Genomic DNA, 20,700 nt, shown 5'->3' with positions numbered 1-20,700 from the left:
CCCTACTAAGACTACATTTTGTGCATGGTCTAGAGAAAGAAAATGGCAATTTTTTTTTTTTAAATGTAACATACTTAAGTGTAATGTATATGAACCATACAAATGTAATGTATAATGTAATTATAACAAGTGTTATAATTTGATTTCTGAAGGCACTGAAAAATAAGAATGGTACTGCCACTCAGGAAGCATGATGTTTTTTAAAATTAGTGTAAAATAAAGATATGCTATTTGTAAAGCCAAGCAAGATTTATAATTTTTTAAATTCAGGTCATCTTATCTCAAGTAATAATCTTTTACCATAGAAATAAATACTTCTCCATTTGCAGGTTTATACAGGAAGTTGATTGGTTAGGCTTAGTTTATTTGGAGTGTTAGTAGGGCTTCTGTAAAGGAGAGGCTAGGTAATTGTTCATTTATGATTAGAACTATTGTTTCATGATCGATATTTGTCTACTTGAAGCGATAACTTTTAAAGATGCAACAGAAATCCAGTTCCCATCAAGCCTGTGTGACTATGTAGAAGAGTTGTGAAGGACAGCTTGTTAAATGTGACTGTGGCTTTTTCCTCCAAAGAGCAAGACACTGTACATTCATGTGAGAACCATAATTCATGAGTTGATTAGAAATTTCCTTTAGAGTTCTAAAGTCTGAGATATGTTTGAGCCTGTGGAGTCCTTATTTTGGTGGGATCTCAGGAAGGATACCACAGGGCAAGAAAATGGCATTTTACACTGGAAAGGTTTAATACATCAGAGAGAAATGAAAATATTAATTCTGCAATACTTTATATTAACCTGGCTCTCACCTCCACCAGTTGTGAGAGGCACAATATAGATAACAGCTTCACAGATACACTTTAGATGACAATTCATTCATAGAGAATGGTCTGAGACTCTTGGAGAAAAATATAAAAATGCCCTGTACTTCTTGATTTATTAATTTAAGTCATTTTGAAGTGTTGCATGAAGCTTTCAGTGCGCTCTGTAAATCAAGTTATTTTATTTCATGAACACCAATAGAATTTACAGTGCTGCTGCAAACAAGAGTGGGATTTCCCAGCTGGCAGATGGTCCACCAGAATTGAAAACTCAGGAGCAGAGCAATATGAAAGGAATCTCTCACACAGCTGAATGCCGTCACTTAAAGGGTCTTGCTTATCAACATAATTAGATACCTAATATTCAAGTCTCTTGGATGTTTAGCTTTTGAAATAGCTTAAAGGATTAAATAAAATAATAATATTTCATTGAAAGTATGACCTCTACTGATCTATATGCCTCAAGTCAAATCTGATTCTTAGTTATATCTGCAGAATGCTATTCAAGCCAATAGGATAATAAGGATATAGATGAGAGACCAGATGAGTGGTTTTTAAATAGCCAAAGTTCAAGTGAGATGTACTTTAGAAAGAATTTAATACTGAACAGGCTTTTCTTTGATTAAACAGTATTTTTCACTTTTTGATCAGTTTTTTTTTTTCCTCTCACAGACAAACAGTTTTATCTTTGCTAAGTAAGTAGAAAAGTGATTCTTGTTGGACAAAAAAGAAATGGTTGGAATTTTTAATGAAAATAATGTAAGTGATTTCATTCTGCTTACAGAAGCAAATTTACTAATGGAATTTCAGAGGGCACTGAACAAACACAAAAGTTAGTAAGAGGAAATTAGCATGATAAAAGTAATAGTTAAATAAAGCAGAAGTCAAATTAGTGTCTTACCCTTGCCCTGGATAGATATCAGGAAGTCAGACTTGAGTTAGAGTAGAATTTGATCAATGCCGTGGTGGTTTTAGTATGGTTATCATGAGTAAAGCTCCATTTTCCATTCTGTATTTTTTTTTTAAGTTTTAATAATATGTGTAATTCTGAAATAGGATGAAATCAAGTTCCGTCAAAGTGAAAAAGTAAAAAAATACGAAATGCACACCCTAAGAATCTGAGGGAATATTAGAGCTGTTGGGTGGCACACGAGAAAGATCCCACCTGGGTATGTTAGATCAAGAGTCCTTAAATTAATTTTATTTCATTCACGCCAAGGAAGTAAATTCCTGGATGAGTGGTATTCTGATTATCTCAACATGAGACATTTTCACTGTTTCCTGTTGGAGCCATTCTATTTTAGGTAAATAATACATATTCTTTGGTAGAAAAATTTGATTTTTATGTTGTTCTCCAGCATCCCTAATCAGTAGACTATGAAGTTACTTTCTCTTTTTGTCCCTCTTTCTGACCCAGTACAGTTAAAATGTTTTATATAACATTCAAAACCTCTAACTGAGTGGGGAGGAGAGAGGGAGAGAGGGAGGGGTAGAGAGAGAGAGACTGATTTTCTCCACATCTAGATCATCTAAAACTTTCAATGTGGAAGCTGAAGTTGCTGATCTCATAAAATTTTCCCTCAAACACACTTTCTGTGTGGAGTTAGCTCAGGTCTTACAAACATTTCTCACATTCTTTCTGTTTTGTTAGTGCCAGAAAGTTGTTTGTTTGTTGTTTTTTTTTTTCAGGACAAGGGGAGGGGGGCAGGTGGCAGGGGAAATATTAATTTCTGATAATTTCTGGTTTTCATGTAACTTCACTTTCAGTTCAAAAGACATTGTGCTGGAAAATTCCTAGCAAGCTTCAAGCTACTTAGCCTGAGATCACGTCTTCTTCTGATGAGGCATTGCAAAACCTTGCCACTTTTTTCAGGGGGATAAATAAGGAATTTGAATCAACAGAAAGATTACTTAGGGTCTTAACCCTTCTTCTGAACCCCCATATAACTTTATACTATCTAAGCTTCATAAGGCAAAAGTAACTGAGTATTTCTGAATGCTTTTTTTTACAGCTCTAAGCGCAGATGAATTTTAATCTGGTTATTTTGAAAATATAATTTTTAACCTTTCATCTTGGTTTATGCAATGGCACGTCATGACAATATACAGTTTCATTGAGGAACACTTGTATAGTTTTGGAAAACTAGCACTCTTCCCCAAAGTAAACACAATGCCTTCCAGATCCAGAGTACTGATCTGGCAGACTGATCTCTTGATACTTCAAAAATAACAGTGATTCTTTAAATAAGGTACTTTGTTCTATTAGAACATTTGTGGTTTTTATGATGGTTTCCTTCAGCTGTTCCAGTGCTGTGTAGTATAGACCATATAATCTATAAATATATAAATAAATAAAATGCAGTGCGATGGGAGCAGAGACTTAAATTACTGCGCTTTGTCTTAGTCTCCAGCTTATCCATGTACTTTGCTCATAATAAATCAGGTTTTTTTTTAAGTTTCCGACACTGTGAATAAAGTGACTTACAAGTTAACCTGTTTTCTTGGATATAGCTGATATATTCACAAAGATTAGACCATGCCCAATTAAGAGATCTAACCAGTCATAACATATTCCTGTATTTCTGCAGTATGGAATGTGAACTCATGTCTCTACTCCACTAGAAAATTGAAAACCCCAAGAAAATCTGCCTTCTAAAATGCGTATATCTATAAATCATTTTCTGGTTTAGATGAAGTATTTCTATTAAGCCCCTCCATAAAAAAAAAAAAAGCTTTTAATTAAGTTAATTAAGAGTTGTTCTAAGTTAGTTGCTCAGGGACAAGTAGGGAAGAGATTTTTTTTTTCCAGTTAGGGTAGTGATTTATTAATTTTAAGGTTAACTTCCCATGCTATCCCTAGTGAGCTGGAAATGGTCTTGGGTTTATGAGACTTCATCAGGAGCTGCGAACTGACTGTGGAGCTCCCTGGTGAATGCCCTGTTTTTCTAGCAGGCTGTAGTAGTGGACTACTGCAAAGACGATTGGTAAGAAGACTGTCAAAAAAGGAAGTCCTTGTTTTATGTCCCTGCTTTTGAACCATCACCACGTATAAATGCATCTAGCCCCAAAGTGAAAATTTCTGTTTTATGTAAATACATTGGTGTTTTGGGGGGTATGTTAAGGGAAATTGAGGTACTGTGATCTGTTGCTGATGTGAGTTGTGTCTGTTTCAGAAAGAGCATACCTTGGTTTAATTTTTCAAATACCAGAATTCTAGGTTTTATTGTAAAGTCCAGGTTAGTTTCTTTGAAAATTTATTTCTCTATATTTTGACATCTGGGTTCAATTTCTCAATAGTTTTATTTTATATCCATGTTTGGAGTGGAGTCTCACTAAAAGACTTCTACAACATATGCAAGTAGAACTGCCATCGCTGATAGATCTCTCTTCTCCTTACCCCCTCAACCACCCCAACTCAATCTCTCTCTCATCTCTCTGCTGTATCACACAGAGCAGTGCTGGGATAGATTTTCACGGATGTGTTGATTTTATGTAGCAAGGGGGGCTACAGTGACATCTTCTGTGAGAAGCTGCGGGAAGTTTCTTCTTTGGTGGATTTGGCTGCGTCTAGGGTGGACCAGTTGCTGGCCAGGGATGAGGCAATTTGTGACAGTGATGATGCCTCTGTGCTAACATATTTAAAAAGGGAAAAAAATACAAAAAAAAAAAAAAAAAAAAGAAGAGTGAAGAAGCAGAAGCAGGGGCAGAGAGGGGGAGGCACGAGCCTTGTGGCCCTCACCCTATGGCCTCCCGGTTGGCTGTCTGAGCCTGACTTGGCCCAGCCTGGCTGAGAGAAGTGAAGAGAGCAGATGTGAAGAGAACCTGAGAGGCGTCTGCCTGAGCTGATTGTGAAGAATTTCTTGTGAAAGGAACGGCTGCAGATGCCAAGGTCAGTGAAGAAGGAGGGGGAGGAGTAATGCTGCTCCTGGCCGAGGTTCCCCTGCAGCCTGTGGTAACAACCATGGTGGAGCAGGTTGTCCCCCTGCAGCCCATGGAGGCCCAGGGAGAAGCAGAAATGCACCTTGGAGGACCCCACACCAAGGTGGGGGGCCCAAGCTGTGGCTTGCGAAGGTCCTGCGCTGGGGCAGCTGTTCCGGAGCGACTGCAGCCTGTAGGAAAAAACTCCACACTGGAACAGTTGATGAAGGATTATAGCCCATGGGAAGGTTCCCATGTTGGAGCAGGGGAGGAGTGCGAGGAGTTCTTCCCCTGAGAAGAAAGAAGCAGCAGCAAACAATGTGTGATGAACTGACCACAACTCCCATTCCCTATTCCTCTCTGTGCTGCTCAAGGAGGTGAAAGAAGGTAGAGATAATTTGGGATGAAGTTAAGCCTGAGAAGAAAGAGGGGTGAGGGTAAGTTGTCTCGTTGTCTCTATTCTCTCTCTCATTATCCTGCTTTCGTTTTATTAATAAGAAATCGAAATAGTTTTCCCCAAGTTTAATCTGTTTTGCCTGTAACAGTAACTTGAATGATCTCTCCCTGTCTTTATCTCAAACCTTGAGCTTTTTGTTACATTTTGTCTCCTCCATTCTCTCAGAAGGTGGGCAGAGTCAGTGAAAAACTGCATATCTTGATCCCGAGGGGGGCTAAACAACGACAAAGGACTGAAGTCTTTTAAGTTTAAAGAAAACTTGAAAAGAAGAAAATCAAGGGAAAAACACACCAACAGTAGGCCACTGAAGCTTGAAGAACAATGAGATCCTCTGTTTTAACTCTTATTTAAGATATCACATCTGGCAAACTGATATAAAAACACAATGTCATCTTTTGTGATTTATTTTTTTTTCTTTACTTTGTTTTCTCTTGTAAAGACTAAGCTAAACTACTTTGTATTTTGCATCTGCCAGTACCTACATGAACAGTTTACCAGAAAAAGAGGGATGCATATTGGAGATGGTAGGAGAGAAAGTACTTTGACTCCAAATTATGCAAATAAAACAACAACAACAACAACAATACAAAACCAAAGCAATAACTCTACCTGCTCTACTGCTTTCAGACGAATGCCACATTACCTATATAGCAATGTCTTGAAAGCCAGAGCTGGTATTGCTATGGTGGCACTTTTCAAACTGCACAGTATAAAGCACTTTACAGAAGCTGAGACATTGTCCTGGGAGTGTTGAAGTATTTTAGGGCTTTTTTTTTTTTTTTTCACCTGATAATATCATCTCAGTCCGGTATCTCATGTCTGTGGAACAGGAAGAATTGTGGCCTGTCTAGGGTTTACTGATTGTGCCTAGCTACAAACCAGAATAGGCTAATGCATCTAAAAGAATGATCATACCATCATTGCAGCAGTATTCAGTATGAATATTAATAAAGTTAGTTTTTGTAGTAGGTCAAGTTCTCAGAGGTCCTTTTCATTCAAATGTTTGGCCTTGTGGAAAAAAAAATCAAAACTGAAGCATCTAAAACTCCTAAATTGACCTGTGAGATGGAGGGGATTGGCCTCAGATTCAGCAGAACATGAATAAGGAAACAAGAAGTAAGGCTATTTGATTCTGAAAGATCAAAGTATTAAGTTTTTGCATAAGGTGTGGAGTCTTGTAATTGATACGATGTTTAGCACAATGAACAAATAATTCAATATTGAGAAAATATGTTCTGATTAGTTCAAGTGATAAAATGTGCTATTATATTCTGAAACTGCTGGACCCTGCACAATTGCTTTATCAACAAAGGCTGCAAACACAACAGTGCATTAGTCCGATTTCCCGTATATGAGTGAGGATGTGCAAACCTTTGCTTAATCCAACTGCAAAATGGAGCAGAGAATTACAGAATTACAGAATCACAGAATTATTATCAAGATTGGAAAAGACCTAAAAGATCGTCCAGTCCAGCCATCACCAATATTTCTCAGCTAAATCATATCTCTCAACACAACATCCAAACGTTTCTTGAACACCCCCATGGTCGGTGACTCCACCACCTCCCTGGGCAATGCATTCCAGTCCCTGACTACCTTTTCCGAGAAGTAATATTTCCTAATGACTGAAGCTGTGTATAAAATCTTGGCCATTAAGACAAATTCTGCTAAAGAAGATATTTTTGTACTCATAGTAATATCTACTAATTTCAGTCATCAGAATTTCTGTATAGTTTTCTTACTATGTTCCTAAATTCCAACTTAAAATTCTCATTAGGAGAAGAAAATAGAAACAGAGACACAGAAGCAGGAATTATTTCAGTAATTCTGTGCTGCGCTATTTATAAAAAAGTAAGAGTGGGGCTAGGAAAAATGCAAGCTCTCTTGAATTCTAGATGGAAAAGATATAGGGTGAGCATAAGAGTAAAGGAAATAAGCTTGAAAGATAGCTGAATAGATAATTATGTTATTGAGCAGTATAGTGACATGACTCTTGCTGTTGCTATGTGTCCATATTTTCTTGACAGTCAGTGCAGATTATTAGAGAACAGTGTAAACTATGCTGCTGAAAAGGAATAATCCAACACAGGAATTCACAGCCATTGCTAGACTTAATGCATTTTGCTTTCGTAAGAAGGCTGAAAATACAGCGTGGAGATATGCAATGTGATAAACTGTTCTATACTAAATATGTTTTAAAAAGGAGCCTCCACTTGATGCAATCCTTTGAGTCAACACCATTATTACTACCTGTTATGCTCAATTTTGCATATTCAAGCAGCCCAGGGACCTTATGGTCTGAACCGGGGGGTAATTGAGTGGAAGGGAACAGACAAAAGGAATTATTATTCTTCCTCTATAGATAGGGAATTTTGGCAGGCTGAATGTATGTGATTTGATGCCAAAGTATAAAATAAATCCAGATTACCATGTAATTTCCCCAAATTAAAGCCCACTTTACTTTCAGTGAAAAAACATCTTTAAATTATATGGCTATTGTTGGATGGTGGCAGCGTCAGGCTTTGTGGGACAGGCACAGAATACTTGATGAAGTTACAGTACTCTGGTTCCCAAGGCTGCTTTCACTATACGCTAATTTAATCCAAGTGTTTCTTTAATGTAAAATACACTTCAGAGCTTGATTAAGACTGTTTCAGTCATGTTTGCTGGCAACTTCTCCACTATATCTGGTAGCAATCCATCCCCCTAGCATATATCCTGAATGCTTGTAGAACAAGCAATAGGCTACTGAACAACAGACTTTTATTGGGGAAACTTCCCACAGAGAAGACTTGTGAATAGCTTCAGTTTGGAAGCAGGAAGGGTTGTACAAAGTCTGCACAGACTTTGGTCAGCTGAAACGTACCACTTTTCAGAGAGCATCCTGATTCACTTCGCTTGGTCCTATTTCTGGGCTTGTCTAGATTTTCTACCCACTGAGTCAGCAAGATTGGATGAAGAGACTTTATACAGAGGGAAAGAAATATTAAGATATAGGCATCCAAGATGACACAAACTGTTTTGTGAATGTATTATTTCATTTCAATATTGTGAAGCATATTTGAGAAAAGGTACAGAGAAGAGGATACAGAGGATACATGATATTTGATGATATTTTTATATGAAGAAATCATTTTTTGGTTTACTGGAATCAGAAAACAAAGATAAAAGATAGATGTGTGGCTTTCTATGTCACTGACTCGTTTAATCTATGGTCAGAACTGAGTAATAATGTTCAGCTGTGTTGGTTTTGTGTAATGGGGGGATGCTATGGTGGCAGCTTCTGCAAGAAGCTGCTAGAAGTTTCCCCTTTGTCTGGCAGACTCGACCGGGTGTACGGCGGACATGCTACTGGCCAGGGCCGAGACAATTGGTAGCAGAAAATTCCCTGATAAAGTATTGAAGAAGGGGAAAAATAACTAAAAAAAAGAAGATGCGATGGGGAGGCACAAGCCTTGTGGGCCTTGCAGCCCTCACCCTCTGGCCTCCCGCCGGGTGGCTGTCTGGGCCCAACTCAGCTCACCCCAGCTGCAAGAAGTAAAGAGAGGAGATGTGAAGAGAACCTGAGAGGTGTCTGCCTGAGCTGATTGTGAATAATTTTTTTTTGTGAGAGGAATGGCTGCAGATGCCAAAGTCAGCGAAGAAGGAAGGAGAGGAGTAAAGCTGCTCCCAGCAGAGATTCTCTTGCAGCCTGTGGTGCAGCCACGGAGGAGCAGAGATCCATCTGCAGCCCATAGAGAACCCCACACTGGGGCAGGCAGATGCCCAAAGGAGGCTGTGGCCCCTGGAGGGCCTGCACTGGGCCAGTCAGTTCCTGACGGACTGCACCCCATGGAAAAATGACCCACGTTGGAGCAGCTGATGAACGACTGCAGCCCATGGGAGAGACCCCACATTGGAGCAGGGGAGGAATGTGAGGAGTTCTTCCCCAAAGGACGAAGGAGCGGTGGAAAAGAGACATGTGATGAACTGACCATAACCCCCATTCCCTATTTCCCCCTGTGCTGCTTGGGAGTGGAAGGAGGTAGAGATAATTAAAATGGAGTTAAGCCTGGGAAAAGAGGGGTGGAGGGAAGTTGTTTTTGTTCTCTTCCCAATAATCCTCCTTTGGCTTTAATAAGAAATAAATAGTTTCTCCCAAGTCGAGTCTCTTTTGCCCGTAATGGTAACTTTAAGAATCTCTCCTTGTCCTTATCTCAAACCTCGAGCCTTTTTTGTTATATTATCTCTCTCTATTCCCTCAAAGGGTGGAGGGAGTAAGCGAGAGACTATGTAGCTTGGTTCCAAGCAGGGCTAAACTACGACATCAGCATATAGAGAGATACTATTTTGCAGAAGAACCAAGGATGCTACAGAGACACAATGACACAGCTTAGCAAGCAATTTTTTCTAAAATCTAGAGAAGATGCAAGACTGTCTGCATCAAAGATATAGAACTCCACTGGGGTCCTCAGAAGGAAATATGAAGGACAGTGAATTAGGAAATGGGTAGTTGCAGCAAAAAGTAATGACTAGATAGCTATTAAAGGTTATGATGATGACCAAGGGCTAAGCACCACCACCTTTAGCACTGGGCTGGATGGCTGTAAGTCATGGTGAGTACTTCATCTGGCTAAGGACTGCTGCATAAGCACTCTTATGGAGAAACATTACAGAAGTATTTTTCTCTTGATGAGACTGCATAATGACAAATTGATCTGCAGGTGGCTAAGATGACTGAGTTCTGCCTGAGCCATGGAACTTCACATCTGAAGCAGGTAAGAGGGAACATGGAAAAGCTCCAGAACACTAGTAGTTTAACATTTATTTTCAGAGACATTATGAATTTTTATTCCTTGTGAGCAGGATGTGCATTTCTCACCAGTACTGTCCAGTAAGGGGATAATGACACATTGCAGTGTTGCTTTTTATTTTGTTTTTTTTTTTTTTTTTTTCCACAGCTTAAAACCCAGTGAATAAATTTGCTGCTTCAGGAAATGTAAGTAAGTGGATATCAGTACTGAAGATGACCATCGGGTTGCCAAGCTAAGGTACATGCAAAGAGAGCATATAAAATAATAAATTTAGTGCACTGAGAAAAGAAGTGCTTTCTTAAGCAGAAAACCATTTATCAGTGAAGTACATATTTCAGCTCACTACCTTTGATGATCAGTGGATATATACTATAGTCTTCAGTAGCAATGACTCTTCCGTTAGGGTACAGTTGATCAACTTTAGGTGAATTCCCACTTGTGGAAAATTAAGCCATCTACAGGGGCATAATTAGAGAAGAAAAGGGGAAAATTTTATTATACCTCTGGTTAGGATTGGATACATTTAGGACTTTCTTGGTGGAGATGGGAGATTATGGTTCAAATACGCTCAGGCAGAAGGTGAAATTCAAAGCAGTCTCCTACAGTGTAAGCAAATAATAACATATTCAGGTCAAAGAATCAATTTCTATTTGAACTTTGCTCTGAATATTTTGTTGCATTTTTGCAATTTTATCAAATTTAGTGCATTTTGACTAATATATTGGGCATCACAAGCTCCCTTTTTTACTTGAAAGTTTCTGGTTTGATGAAAAGGAGGGAAGAAACATATTGTTGTGAAAAGAAAAAAAATTGAAAATACATGATTTTCAGGGTGAAAATAAGCTACCATAATTCTGGGGTTATCTTGCAGTTTTAAAGTATTTCGATTGAATAATGCTTGAAATACCAGATGAAATATTGAGTTTTTATAATTTCTAAAAAGAAATTATGATTTCTAGTTTAGTTTGTTCACAAGCCTCCAACTCCACTATTTTTTTTTTCTTAACAAATGCTTAATAGGTAAATGCTTCAGCTGTTTTTTTTGAATCTTTAGAGGGCAGATGCATTGTGTCATTTTGCTCTGCACAGTGCTGTAAGAGATATTTATGATTTATTACAATGGAAATCTGTAGATGAAGTGGGGTTAAGAAGAGGCTAAGGAAACAAGTGAAAGCAAAATAAAAGAAGAGAAGAGAGGATTGTGCTTTTACTTTTCACTGTGTCAACGTGGGCCATGAAATCACATATTGCGACATGAATTTCAATCAAATTTCTTGAAAGAAGGTGACTCCTTTAAAAGACTGAAAGGCTCAAGGAGTTTATTTCAGGTGCCAGTGACTGATCTTGTTTACATTTTCAAAAACGAGAGTTCCAATTGACTGAATTATTAAATTGAAACACCCAGTGCAAACACTTCACTAAGGATGGATCTGTGTACTTTTTCTGCTTCCAAGAACACAGGCTGTATTTTTTTAAACCAGATAGAAATAAAAATATTTGTTACCAGGGAAATTTCAGGAGGCAGAAGAGAGATTGATCTACTGAGCCTGTACGTGTATCGAAAACAAACATTAAAGTGAAAGTTGCTTTCAGACTCTGAATCGTCTCTAGAAGAAATCAAATATAAGCAGAGTCAAAGTGGGCTACCACTGATTTAATGGAATTCCAGATACTGTGAATTTGTTGTTAAAAGCCTAGGTAGATCAATGGTGCTGAAAAATTTGTGGATGAAATGAACTAGAGAAATGTGCATTTTTGCAACTTGTGGCTGTTAAATGAACATTCTCGTGTGCTTATCAGCAAACTGCACTGCTTTTTTCTCTTTGAAAAATCTCTATAAATGGACCAACATTTTCTTGAATTGGATAATGAGTACTGAATACAGGCTGACTGCTGAAAAAATGCTCTCCAGCTTGTTTGACAGATATTCTTTATCAGGTAGTAAGTTTTCAAAATCTCCATCTGTTTTAACTGAGCATTTAAGACAGGTGAGTTTCCTGACTAAATGAGATAAATAGTGTAATTTAGACCAGCCTGGTGCTAGAGCTAGTGTACATGAATCATTATGTGTGAAGAATACACCTATGTGAAGAAAACCAACACAAATCTTGTGCACTGTTTAAATTCCAGTCTGAAAAGAAAAGCATACAGATGACCTGTAGGGTTTAAGCTGTCTCAGTAGAGAATTGACTCACTTGTACTGAGGAAGGCTTTTCGCTGTTTGGTTAACACTCACTGAGTTGTGACTGGCTTTTTGTGCCTGTGTTTGCTAGAATAATCAGTACAAGCAAAGAGATCACAAGTAAATTCAAAATGTGTTCAGATAGCACTCCCACTCTCAAAATTTCAGCTCTATTCTAACAGTGACTGCTAGCACTGGTTTTGACTGGGATAGAGTTAATTTTCTTGATAGTAGCTAGTATAGGGCTACATTTTGGATTTGTGCAGAAAACAGTGTTGATAGTACAATAATGTTTTAGTTACTGCTGAGCAGTGCTTACACAGAGTCTCACACTGCCCTGCCGATGTGTAGGCTGGGGGTGCACAAGAAGTCGGGAGGCGACACAGCTGGGACAGCTGACCCCAGCTGACCAAAGAGATATCCCATACCATATGACATCAAGCTCAGCAATAAAACTCAGGGGGAATGCTGAGGGAGGCACTTCTTGGGGACTGGCTGGGCACTGGTCCATTGGTAGGGAGCAATTGTTTTCATTTGCATCATTTATCTTTCTTAGGTTTTGTTTTTCTCTCTCTTTGTTATTTTTTTCCTCTTTTCCTTACAATTTAAAAAAAATACTATTGCGATCTCTTTTTAATTATTAAAGTGTGTTTATCTCAACTGACGAATTTGTTCATTACTTTTGTCCTTTGTCCCATCCCACCGTGGGGGTTAGTCAGTGAGCAGCTGTGTCGTGCTTAGTTACCAGCCGAGGTTAAATCACAACACTGCTCTGCAGAGATGTGCTGTATGCCAAGTTAATTATTATATCTGCAACTAATAGTAGTCTGATGACCTATAGCACAGTGACAAAAGGTTTCACTGTATCTAGTATATACTTCAGTGCATTTAATACGTTAGTGATCTTTCTTCGAGGCATTGCTGTGCCAAGGAGATGCAGGTGTAGTAGAAACAGTATATATTCTTTTTTTTAACAATTTAGAGTCAAATAAGTAAGCAGTACTCAAGACTGCAAGATGAAATCCTAAATTATGATAACCTCCAATTTCTTCTGGAAAGAAATTGTGACATTGTTGAGAAACTCATCTGAAGAGACAAGATTTGATAGCTTCCAGCTTGCCAATAGTACATGACAACGTGTGAGCTGCAGTGCCTGTAGGGGAAATGGCACTCATGCTTTTTCCCTGTTTGGCTCTTCCATTGCCCTTCAACACTATTCTTTAATCCCATATTTCCTGAGGTATGAACTATAATATATTGTTCCTCATTACCACATGCTGGCCCCTTCCTTCCCCCACTAGAGTTACAAAAAATTACCTTTTGGGGCTAGAAATAAGTGTTCTTAACTACATTTCTTGACCTAGACACCCTCAGTGTTAAGGTCATAGACCTTTCCAGTTTTAGTCTCTTGAAACCTCCACACAGGTATTCCACAGCTTTGTTCTTATCATCAGGCTTCAGGCAACACTCCATGCACACCATGACTTTCCTGACTACTAGTGAACACTCAAGTTTAATCATCAGTGACTTGGCTTTCCCAAAGTCTTTGTCTCCTTTAAAAATTCAGCTTAGCTAGAGCAGGCTTTCTGAAATAAGTATGCCTACTGCTGAGCTAAAAAGACTAGGTGAAAAAAAAAAAAAAGAAAAGAAAAAAGCATAGAGAACCAAAACACCATAAGGTTTGCCTGTAGATATCACAGTCTTGAAGTTATTTTAAATACTGAGGCCTTAAAACCCTAAAGATCCTCAAGTCTGGGCTAAAAAAAAATGTATACATGTGTTTTCATTTGAACACAAGCTGCTGCTGCATCTTTGATTTATCTTTGAAACAGATGTGTTTTGAGTTGAAGTTAGACTTCAAAGGAGAAAGTAAACGTTCAATAGAAAATATTTTTCTTATTCAGAGTAGAGACTGAAAGCATAAATTTTGCTCTGAAAAGATAAAATCATATTCTAAATGTTCCATTCAGAAGTTCAGAAATGGTTCAGAAATTTAACTCAGAAAAGTACAGAAAATTACAGTTGTGAACCTTGGGCACATTTCTTCAGCTGATCAAGTCCACAGAGTTAAGCAGCAACATATAATATCTGGCTGTTGTGATAATTACATATCTTTATGCTTGAAACGCTTAACACCCTGTCTGCAAAGTTTTTCAGCAAGTTTGACTTAATTTCCCTTATGCAGAGTCTGGAAATATTCTGATCCTCCTCCCTTGTTCCTCAGCTCAAGCACTTAACATCCATGCTCAAATCCCTGATGTTTTTGTCTTTGTGTCTAGTCACCTATCCTGACACATACCCAGATTCATACAGAATGAGATACCTTGCCGAAACCTTCTCTCTTCGTTTAAGCCCTAGGCTAACTCCTACAGAGTTCCTTTTGTCCTCCCCAGCAAGTATGAGATGCTTCCTCTCGCCTTTCATCTTTGCCCAGCTGCTCCATGCCTGCAGCTTTGTTAGGGCTCCTTTCTGCTTGTGTTTTTTACAGGCTTCTCCCTCTATTTCCCTTCCTTTATACTTCCTCAGCTGTCAGTTTCTCCTGTGCTCAGCCTTGCATTAGGACCTCCTATTTTGCTCTGTTTTGCCAAATGACTTCTCAGTCTTCCACCCCACAGAAGACATACTTCATCCAGATGCTGCTTTTACCAATAATCCAGTTCATTATTTGCAAAAAAAAGGAAATCTGCATTTCTCCTACGTTATAGTTTCCAGGCACACATTCTGTTTCCTATTAATAAGACCAACGTCTTGTGTGAGCAACGAGCAGGGTCAGGGCTATATGAATGTGAATGCTCCGTTCCATTTTAACTCTCAAAAGCTGTTAGCTGTAAGTGTTACAGTCCAGCTATATGATCATACATCCTGATGGACACAGAAAACGCTGGAAGTTTTTCTGCATGTGAACAGTCAGCAGGAAGAGTTTTATAACCATGCCCGTAATAATATCAGCCTCTTAATCCCTTTGGTGGATAGAGAAACATTATATCTATGTAACATTTGGAGAGGCTGATCTTGAGTTATTCAAGGTCAATGTGGAGTATGTATTAGAGAAGTGATTATATGTCTTATCTTTAACTTCATATCTTATTTATAGTACATTTCCTCCTTTTGCATCTTCACTCTGAAGACAACAATGCTGGTGATAAAGAAGATAAAGAACTGATAGGCACCGAGGTTTAACCATTCTGTCATTTAGGGCTGCTCTCAAGGCCTGTGTATAAATGAGCTTCAAGTGAATTTGACCACCTTTCTTTTAGTATGTATGAAAGACTGGTTTATACTAAAACAGGAATGGAAAGATTTTACTTTTAGCTATATGCATGTAATTATCTATTACTACATAAAATTGTAGTATATATAATAAATATGAAAGTAAACAAACCAAATACAACCATGTGCTGTTACTATTTACTGCATATATAGCTATGCACTACTCAAAGGGTTCAATCATTTTATAGTATGTCTACAAATACAGCAATAAAATTGGACTGATATTTAATAGAAATCTGTGCTTTTTCCCTTAAATATGAATAAATCAACCTGGACTACAATAATTGTCTGAAAATAAATGAGTTTATTGTAAAATTTACATATCATTTGAGGATACAATATTGCAGCATACCAGAGGATCATTGAATTCTTCTGCTGCCTCCCACATCTGCTGTGTGAATCCTTCATTTCATTCAGGAAATAAGAAACAATAACAAAACAAACAAATAAACAAACAAAATGCCAAACAGCAACTTCTAGATGTCTCAGAACATTTTTTTTTAGTTACTGTTTTCACCACCCATCCTATTTCTGCTTCCTATATCTGAATAGCTCTTCATTTCTGGATTTATATAGAGTAGCCTGAATTGCAGACAGATTGTACTTGTGGGATAAAGACATTAATAGAATTAATTTTTCTTGCTGTTCTAATAATATTTCTGAACTTACTGGATCTTCATTACTGCTTTCCGTTACTGCTATACATTATAATCTTAAGAGCAAGAAAACTGTGCAATATTCCAAGGCATCAAAACATGTGTAGTTGTACCATAATTAGTGAGAGCAATTGCAGGTACCACCGGAACTGTGGCAAAGTTGAAACATGCGCCTCTCCCCATCTTCCTCACCTCTTGCTTTTGTCCCTTGAGCATTGATCTGCAGACCCTGGTGTGGCAGTGGCAGGGAGGAAAATCCTGTTCCTTATCCCTCTCTGGGGAGCTCTCACAGATCTGAAGGCTAGTTGTGCATAGATGTTTGGAAAGCATGCCAAAACTAAGCTGTATCATTGGCTTTTGCCTCATAACCAGGATCTGATTCAACAGTCATTTTTGTACGTGCTTATTCCACATACTCATCCTGTTTCACGGGCTGATGAAGTCAGTACAAGCCTTTAAAAATATGCCAGTGGCGTTTGGGTCTTGACCACTGAATGGTGTTCTGCCTATGTAATACATATTACTAAAAGTGGGTTGCTGTGTCTCCTCCTAGCTCTTAATCTCTGCTTACACAGTGATAACAGAGAACAACTATAGTGACAGATGCTGCAACAGCAGTTTGTGTATGTGCTTGGGTGCTGTTGCCCACCCATCCTGAGGCTGAATTTGAAGCTCTGTCTTTGAAGTTCCTAGCTTTCCATGGGTTAGAGGATCTCAAAGTACTGTTTTAGCCAGATGCCTGTCCTGTACATGAGCGGAGGGAGGGGGGAAGGAGTTCTCCAGGCTGCAAGGCACCTACACAGGGCCCACAGTCCAGTTTTATTAGTGGGTATTGGCTTCCTCCCATCGTATAGCTCACATGTGATCAGAGCTGCACAAAAGACATACGGAAAGGATAAAGCCTCCACACAGAAGAGTTTTTAGTCTAAACTAACAGAAGAAAATTAGACAGAGAATTTCATTATGAGACCCGAAGCTAGACCTGACTTCAGGTGTCATCTATTTTCTGATTGAAGTTAATATGCCTTTAAAGACATGAATCAAAGGAGTATTTCAATTTAAATCGTCTTGTGGTACAGTCTCACTGCCCTGAAAGAGAAAGAAATGTAAATGGTATTCAAACGTCCTAATTGCCCCCAATAGCAATTCTTTTGTTGCTCTGCAAGGGAAACAGTGGAGGTATATCTTTTAGAGAACAAAGCCCCAGGTGAAAGAGCAGTAAGTACCTCATTAGCAATACTGTGCTAATACTGTGTGCCTGGGATCCCACAGACCTCAAGCCAAGTGTTAAAACAGGTTACGTTGAATGGATGACTAAATTGTTCCAACGAGTCTCTCTTTGATGAAAGGTGCCTAGAGCTACCAGTTTCTAGGTCTGCCTACCATACCCGTCTGTATTTTGCCATTCAACGCAGCTCACTTCTCGCTCAGCCCAGTGTCTTCAAGGTATTTGAAAGCTGGGAATTAGAGATTATAAAGTAATAGCACTTGCAGTAGCCACTCACAGTTGGGAGACTGTTAAAGTGATTGGGTATTTATTTTAGTAAGTGTCACAGAGCACTAAAACAAATAAAAAATGCATTAGTTGTGAGTTACTGAAGGAGACATTTTGAACCGTTGATGCCGGGTGAATCAAGACTAGGAAACTTAAAATATTTTTTCTGTCTTTGTAGCTATATAGATATTACTTTTTAGATATAGTCTAAGACAGACTGCAGGCATTTCCCTTTCATCTTCTGTATACTTAATAACTTTGTGAAAAGCATTGAATGCTATGATAGAGAGATGCCATAAAAGAAAAGTGCCTGGCCAATTCCTGATTGCTTTGCTCACGCAGTTAGGTAGTGCCTGCATCGGTAAATCAAACAATACTTTCTCCAGCTGAACTGATTTCTCAGCTGTCTACAGCAACAAAATGAGAATGCTATTAGATCTCTTCCTTCTAAAAAATGCTCTAAAGTAAGGAAAAAAAAACCAACCAAACACTTGCTGAAAGAAGCCATGTTCTTTTTTAACGGATGCAGCAAATAGCACAAATGTGTGGTGGAGGACAGAAAGGTAACTTGCCAGTCCAGCACAGATTTCATTGAAGTCAGTCAGGTAGATTCCCACTTTTGACAGTGAGTTTCAGAATAATTCAAGGCCTGAGTTTGAGTTTGTGCCACTAAAATAAAGTGCATAACATTGACTTATAAATATATGTATTAAATAGATCATTAAATAAATTCAAATGCAACTAAGTAAAATGCAAGAGCTGATTTAAAAATAAAACAAAAAAAATCTACTGTTTCCCCTAGCAGAAGGGAAGTTCATATTTTATTCTAGTCACATATTTTAGCACTCAGTTACTGGGATGAGGAATGTAGCATAGAAATCTAATTAGAAGAAAGTTTATTTGTCTTGCTAATTCTTTGCTTTACTGCAGTCTTTCATAAGGAAGAACATTCACTGAAGTCATTCAGTGTAAAGTAAATGGTATTTAAAGGAAGACACCTATTCAAAATGTGCATATGCTTCATACAATCACATAAGCAAAGTAGTTTGCTTAAAATATCTTACTGCCCGTTCTCGAAACATATGCTCAGCATGGTCTGCCTGGAAGGACGCTGGAGACTAAATATGTCATAGTCTACATCTACCCCAGTTCCTTCAGCAGAGTTGGGGAATGCTCCTGGGCACAGGGACTCCATCCCCTGTGCCATTAAGTGACAGCACAGTCCTGGCACCAGCTGTAGCTCAGGGCAACTCTAACTCTCCCCCTGGCCCCTTTTTGGTGTTTGCACAGTCCAAGGACTGAAAAAATAAAAGAATTTATGGACATACATACGAGCTCTCCACACCAACTGAACTCGTATGCTGAGACCAGCTCGGAGTACATTTTTGACACTAATAGAGATCTAGCCCATGGGATACCATGATGTATGGTGAATGCTGCCGTCTCGTACAGCCTCAGAACATGGTTGCTCAAGGGAAGCGATGCTTCTGATTTATCTAGGGTAAGAGTTTTGAGAGTGAGTTTGATACATGTGAAGAGCACCCCAATTAAGAAAGAAACATTCAAGGTGTGGTCCTTGGCTCTTAAACCAAGATCTCTCCTAAAATTTGCCTTCCTTTGACCAGATTCCTTCTGGGCTGTTGGCTTGTCCTGTTGCTACAGCAGCAGCTTAACTGCACATATGATTCAAGTGACGCCAACCAGAGAAACTAGCTGGGACAGTGATGTGAGAAATATTCCCTCGCTAGTGTCCCTCATTCCCTCTTGCTGCCTTACTGGCCTGCTCACCTAGGGCACCACAGCTTACTGGCTGGCCAAGTGCTAGCATGCTCTTGAGTCACGTGCTGTATCTCTGTGCTTATTAGTAGAAATTTTGAGAGCTGGGAGGATCTTCATGCCCTCCTATGAGTAGCATGTACTTAAATACTACTCAGTCCCAGCTGCAGTGTGTTGTAGGTTGGCTTGCAGAGAAACCCTTTAGCAATAAACCTCCTTTCACAACCTTTTTTAAAAAGAAGTGTTTTTCTGGTAGAACCAATGTCTGGTCCCTACATGAAGCATACAAAATGTCAGTTTGAACTTTGAAATTAAATGTCTGGTACCGCTGTTTAAGCTGCTGCCAACTTAAGAACTGTGCCAAGAAAATCATAACCTTAAAAGTTACTGGAAGTGTCTAGAATGCATCTGGCTTTTGGGATGCTTTTTCACTCATATGTGTGATATAACCATTGTAAATCACTGAAATGACCTCTAATCACTATGCTTGATGTATTTCTCTAAATATGGCCCATCTACAAACTTCCAAAGACATGTATAACTGGCCTGTGTTGATAATAGGAAGGGAGACAGATAGACAGAAGAGGTGGTCAAAAAGTCAAAAAGAGTCTTGAAGAAGCTCAAAATTTCATAGGATTAGTCTGATAATGCCTTGTTAAAGATAGATATTTTAGGACAATTTTCTTCAAGTTCTGCAGAGAATAATGTTTTTAGTCATCTGGAAAAAAGTAATGTGAGTAAGTATAATGAAAAATGAATTAAAACCAAACAGTATTTAATTAACTTGCTTGTAATCATAATATAAATAAATTATTACCTTACTGGTTCATCTAAACTCTTTTCTATTTTTTCTTCTCTACATTATAAGGATTTGTTGAAAGTTCCCAAGCTCTTTCATTATTTTCAATCATAATGGACTATGTGATGCCAATCAGCGCATTAACCAAGTAGTTTATGCTGGGAAAAATAAGTAGACAGCTAATGCAAAATAACTAATAAGAGTGATCAATAAATATTTTCTCATTAAGATATCACATAATTTCGTCTTTAACATCACTTAAGCATGACATTTTTAAAAGCTACATCAGAGTCAGGATCTTAGCTGCACAAAAAGACTATATGGTTTTGAGACAATTAATTTTTTTTTTTAAAAAGACTCATAAATTACACATCACCTGAAATTAGATCTTTAATATATGAATTTCTGTACATCTGTGCTTGTTGTAATATGACTAGATGATACTTTAGACAATGTCATTTGTATACATATAGCTTTTTTTATTTCATAATGGCAGCATATCTGTTCAGTGCCTAGCCAAGAAGTATACTAACT

The sequence above is a fragment of the Chlamydotis macqueenii genome, chromosome 2 (genome assembly GCF_036417535.1).
Source record: "Chlamydotis macqueenii isolate bChlMac1 chromosome 2, bChlMac1.mat, whole genome shotgun sequence".
Taxonomy (NCBI): Eukaryota; Metazoa; Chordata; class Aves; order Otidiformes; family Otididae; genus Chlamydotis; species Chlamydotis macqueenii.
Note: the sequence above shows the minus strand (reverse complement) of the source record.